Source organism: Triticum aestivum, chromosome 7B (genome assembly GCF_018294505.1).
Source record: "Triticum aestivum cultivar Chinese Spring chromosome 7B, IWGSC CS RefSeq v2.1, whole genome shotgun sequence".
Taxonomy (NCBI): domain Eukaryota; kingdom Viridiplantae; phylum Streptophyta; class Magnoliopsida; order Poales; family Poaceae; genus Triticum; species Triticum aestivum.
Window position 1 is genome coordinate 762,862,583 of NC_057813.1, and position 6,167 is coordinate 762,868,749.

Sequence of the window (6,167 nt, forward strand, 5' to 3'; positions counted from 1 at the left end):
GATCATAATTAAATTTATTATTTGTCATACCTTTCACAACTGGAGCGATGCTTCCTGGAAATCACACAAAAGGTCCAGTGATGGTAATGGAAAAGAGAGAAAGAAATAAATAAAGAGAAGCAGGTAAGATGACCTACCATTTCATTGTTAAGAAACATGAGCGGATGGGCACTTGTTCTTATTAATTACAGCTTACGCGTCCGCTTCATGTATTTTAATCATCGTTTGATTAGTGAGTGCGCTACAGACAGTGGGTACCTGATAGCTTTTCAGCAAGTTGGGCTCAGCTCAAGTTAAAAAATGCTAGTGGCTGGATCAGATACATTCATGTTTTGTTGACCCCCATTGGAGAGCCTTTCTCTTATGGTCTAGTGCTGCCTCCAATTCGCCTCTCCCGCAACCTCCCATTCCCCTTCATCACCACACCTGCTGCAACAATCGCTCCCTGCCTTCATCGTCCTTCGCCTCTTCATCTGCGTAAGTTTGCTGCCCTCTGTTTTGTTTCTTGTCCCTGTTAGTCTTCTTCTTCAAATACATCCAGTTGCACAAAGGCAAGAAGAAGAATCAGTATGCAGCGGCGCTGTTTGCAGTATGTTGTATGATTCAGCTCTCTGATTTATTTCCCTGTTTTCTACTCCTGCAGATTTTTCAACTATTGCTATCATTAGAGCTCAGGGCCCCGTTAGCTATTCTGTACTTCTCCATGTTCATCCATTCCTTTTTGTGTCTCGTCCATTCCGTCTCGTTTTCCCCTCCAGACACACTTCTTCACATCATTTTTCCATCTCCTCCACCAACCAAATAGATGATTCTGTGAATACACGCAAAAAAACCTGCCTTCGGAGTAATCTTACCTATTTCCCATCTTTGCTCTGTTATATTCCCTATTTTCATTCCTCAAAAAAATCCCAATTTTCCCACCGTGTCTTTCGACTTCCAAGAAACAAAAAAAAAGAGATACATCATCCCCTATACCCACGGTGTGCTTTCCATGGCAGAGGTGGCGCTGGCTGTGGCTGGCGTGCGGACTGGTTTACAGTTGGTGGTATCTCCAATCTTAAAGAAGCTCCTAGCTGACCCTGCAAGGTGTCTTGGTGTGGACATGGTGAGTGAGCTCCATGAACTGGAGACCAACATCATGCCGCAGTTCGCTCTACTGGTTGAAGCAGCTAACAGGAGCCCTCACAGGCCAATGTTGAACAACTGGGTCCAGCAGCTGAAAGACGCCTTCTGTAAAGCTGAGGACCTGCTAGATGAGCATGAGTACAACATCCTCAAGCGAGAAGCAGAGAAGGGGAAGGAATGTTTGCCGGAGCATGCATCTTCCAGTAATACTATTATGAAGCATGTGCGTACTGCGTCGAGCAGGCTGTCCAATCTGCGCCCAAAGAACAAACGGCTGCTTCACCAGTTGAAAGAACTGAAGGCCATCCTGGCGAAAGCCAAGGACTTCCGTGAATTGCTTTGCTTGCCTGCCGGTAATAGTGAGGCCTCTGCAGTACCAACACCTGTTGTTCCAGTTGTCACATCAATGGTACCTCAGAAAGTGATTGGTCGTGACAAGGATCGGGATGATATCATAGATCTTCTTACCAAGCCAATTGCTCTTGAGTCTGATACAAGTAGGTATTCTGGTCTAGCCATTGTTGGACTTGGAGGCATGGGAAAATCAACCTTGGCGCAACACATTTACAATGACAAGAGGGTAAAAGAACATTTTGAGGTCAGGATGTGGGTATGCATCTCACGCAGACTTGATGTTGACCGCCACACGCGGTTGACAATTGAATCAACAACAAAGGGAGAGTGCCCACGCATTGATAATCTTGATACTCTACAGTGCAAATTAACAGACATACTGCAAAATCCAAACAGATACCTTCTTGTGTTGGATGATGTCTGGTTTGAAGAAAACACCAATGAGATGGAGTGGGAGAAACTATTGTCTCCTCTAGTATCTCAACGAATGGGAAGCAAAGTTTTGGTAACTTCTCGGTCAGATATACTGCCAGCTCCTCTTTGCTGTAATGAAACTATTCATTTGAAAATCTGGAAGACACCGATATCTTAGAACTCTTCAAGGACCATGCCTTTTCTGGTGCAGCAGTTGGAGACCAGAAGGTGCGTGAGCAGCTAGAAACTATTGCAGAAAAGCTTGCTAAAAGACTTGGAAGATCTCCTCTAGCAGCAAAAACTGTGGGTTCACGGCTGACCAGGAAAAAGGATAAGGCTGCATGGGAAGATGCTCTAAAGATGGACAACTTAAGCGATCCCAGTAGAGCACTCTTGTGGAGTTATGAGAAGCTAGATCTGAGTCTGCAAAGGTGTTTTCTATATTGTAGTTTATATCCAAAAGGCTACTGGTATCGCATTAAGGAGTTGGTTCATATGTGGGTAGCAGAGGGACTAATTGAATCCTGCAATGTGAACAAGAGAATGGAAGATATTGGGAGGGATTGCTTTAATGAGCTGCTCTCAGTTTCATTCTTTCAACCAGCTTACGAATCCACAGCTGACATATCTGCACACTATGTTATGCATGATCTGGTTCATGATTTGGCAGAATTACTGTCTGAAAAAGTCTGCTTCAGGTTAGAAGATGATAAGGTGGCAAAAATACCACACACTGTTCGACATCTATCTGTCTATGTTACGACTCTGAAGCAACATCAACACTCTATTTGCGGGCTACAGAATTTACGTAGCTTTGTTTGCATTGAACCACTTTTAGATGATGCAAGAGATATTTTCCAGCAGGTGCTGCAGAATTTAAAGAAGTTGCGTGTACTCTATTTGAGCTTCCATAACAGCAGCAAGCTACCTGAGTCTGTTGGTGAACTGAAGCACCTTCAGTACTTGAACCTCAAAAGAACATCAATCTCCGAATTGCCTGAATCATTGTGTGCTCTCTACCACTTGCAATCACTTCAGTGTGTCAACATTAAACTTTTGCCTGAAAAACTATTCAGTTTAAGTAGTTGAGATATCTTGAAGGGTGTGCTCAAATCCCATACATAGGCAACTTAACTTCGCTCCAACACCTCGAACAATTTTGCGTGCGAAAGCAGATGGGCTATGAGGTGCGACAATTGAAATATATGAACAACCTTGGTGGAAGTTTATGTGTCAAAAATCTTGAGAATGTCACGGGGAAGGATCAAGCCTTTGAAGCAAAGCTACATCAGAAAAGTCATCTTCAGAGATTGCACCTTGAATGGAGTTACAATGATGACATGGCTTCACATGATAGTTCACATTTGGAAACTCTAGAAGGTCTGATACAACCACCTCAAATTATGGGCCTTATACTATCGAAGGTTACAGATGTACAGAATACCCAAGCTGGTTACTTGAGGATTCTTATTTCCAGAATTTCGAGGCACTTACCCTTGTTGATTGCAGTGCCTTAGAAATACTACCATCCAATGCTGCTCTCCTCGGGAATTGCTCCTTACATCGCCTCGAGAATGTCCGAAACCTGAAGACACTGCCTTCTCTTCCAACCAGGCTTGAAGAGTTGAAGATTGAGAAATGCATGTTGGTTATGTTTATTTCTAACGATGAGCTAGAACAACATGACCAAAGGGAGAACACCATGATGATACACAACTTGGAGTCACGGCTTTCTTCCATGTGGGAGGTGGATACGGGATCCAAAATCAGGAAAGTATTATTGTCAGATCACTCATCTCTCAAGTGGTTGATGACATTGATGGATGCTGATAGTTCTCATCTCCAAACCATTGAAAGTGCTCTACAAAGAGATGGGGATGAAGCAATGCTAAAAGAGGTTACCATCAAGGCATGGATATGTTGCCATGAGGAGAGGATAAGACTAATTTGTACAAGGAACAGCGGCATGCCTCTGGTTCCACCATCAGGGCTTTCTCGGCTTGATCTTTCTTCATGCATCATTACAGATGGGGCATTAGCGGTTTGCCTTGATGGTCTCACTTCACTAAGAAGTTTGTCATTAAAAGAGATTATGACGAAGCTTCAGAACTTGTGCATCGACTCATGCTGGTGCCTTAGATTATTAGGGGGGTTGCGAGCTGCCACCGGTCTTTCTGAAATTTCATTATACAGCTGCCCTTCTTTAGACCTGGCATGTGGATCAGATTTTATGCCATTTTCCCTTGAGAAGCTCGACATACGCCACTGTGTGGTTGCAGCTGATTTCTTCAGTAGTGACTTGCCGCATCTGAAAGATCTTTCCATGAGGTGGTGCAGAAGCTCTGCATCATTGTCGATTGGTCATTTAACCTCCCTCCAAAGATTGTCACTGCGAAATTTACAGGACATGTGCTTTCTTGAAGGCTTGTCTTCACTGCAACTATCCAGTGCACAATTTGTACATGTCCCGAACCTCAATATGAAGTTCATCTCACAGTTGCGAGTCAAGAATAATCTTCATGTTAGCAGTTCTGTAATGCTCAACCACATGCTCTCAGATGAAGGTTTTATAGTTCCAAAATTTCTCGGTCTTGAAGGATGCAATGAGTCCTTTACATTTGAAGAATCTGCAGATTGCTCATCTATCAAGTGCCTGTTATTTTTTGATTGTGAAATCAGTTCCTTGCCAGGAAATCTGAAGTGCTTTTCATGTCTGCGGACACTCAAGATTATTAAATGCCACAATATATCATTTTTACCCGATTTGCCATCTTCCCTCAACAGAATAGAAATGTGTGGTTCTGAACTCTTGAGGGAGAGCTGCCAATCACCTGATGGTGATAGCTGGCCAAAGATTGAGCATATCCGCTTCAAAGGTTTTAATTGATTTTCATCCAGATTTGCATCCATATAGAAACAAAAAGGTAAAGTACTCGCCTGTTCTCTTTCAAAGAGATAACGTTTTGTACTTTCTATTTCGTAAACTTTTGAGCTTTCAATTGTTTTATGTGTTTAAAAGTTCCCTTCATTAATTTTAAAACTTTCCTTGTTTGTTTATTTCGAACAGCAGGGTTCCAGCGATCACACCTCGTGTCCACTGCCTGTCACTGAGGTGGAGCGAATCTCTCGAGCTCTCATCATGCAGTTCGGCTCTCCCATGTGTCGTAGGCCGATCGACCCTGTTCACTTGCATCGCCAATTTCTGCAATCATCGGCCCTCAGCGGCTCCTTTGCCAAGACGTGTGGTGTGTTGTTATCCTCGGAGTGTTACGCTTTGGTTGGCACTGGCTGTAGCTTCTATCTTTTTTGTGGTATGATGTACTTGTAATTAATCTCCACATACTCGGTACAAGTTGAGCAGTATCATTCTGAACTTGTGCAGCTTTGTCGTCCTTTGGTGTGGAATAAGTTTGTCTGTACATGATTCATTCGACCGGCCCGTTTATACTTTGAGCTGAGCTTCAAAGAAGTGGCTGTGAGCAGTAAAGCATTGTGACGGCCAACGGCAGAGAGAGGCAATGACGCTGACGAGCTGACTGATGAAACACTAGCTGCAAACAAGTAGTAGTAGTATTTTGCTTATGATATTGCTAACAGCTAGGTGTATCAACTTAATTGATTTCTTTCTGAATGAGTTACAGTATTGATCCTCAGTGACATCAGGGCCCTACCCCTACTGAAAGAACCTGAACAGAGCAACCTGTGTAGAACAAATTGATACCCGCAGGCCAACAAGTGCTTGAAAATTCTCCTACTCATTGCCTGCCTAAACTGCACCCTCCTCATCCTCCTCCTCCTTTGTATTTGTGGAAGAAAAGGGGATATGCCAAACCGAGTTGCTCCTCTGCATTACTCGAAAGTTGGAAGCAACATGGACAGTTCAACCTGATGACTAGAACAGATTCAAATGTAGGAGCATTTGATCAAATTTATACCTCCAGCTCTAATCCAGGGCGGCTCGGACAATCTGCAAGCCAGCAAGTGCTTGGCAGTTCTATGGAGTAGGGGCAGAGCATCTCTTGCTTCTGGTTCTGGCTGAAACAATCATTGCTTTTGGGAGCAAGTTCAGGAACACTGATGCTGCTGCTGGCTCGACTGGACTGGCCATGAGATCTGAAAAGGCAAGCTCTCGATCGAGTCCTGTTGGATCTACCTACCTGGGTTTGGCAACTTTCCTCCATGTCAATGCACGTCCGTCAGTCAAACTGTGAGAAGCACAGTACGACGACAACATGCATCCAGAGCGTGCTTAACACTAACTAACATCTACTGTA

At 43.7% G+C, this 6,167-nt stretch overlaps 1 pseudogene; it reads left to right on the forward strand.

The window, feature by feature from the left end:
• The first annotated feature begins 316 nt into the window (after positions 1-316).
• Positions 317-5,303, forward strand: LOC123160262 (putative disease resistance protein RGA4; annotated as a pseudogene).
• Positions 5,304-6,167: the final 864 nt, after the last annotated feature.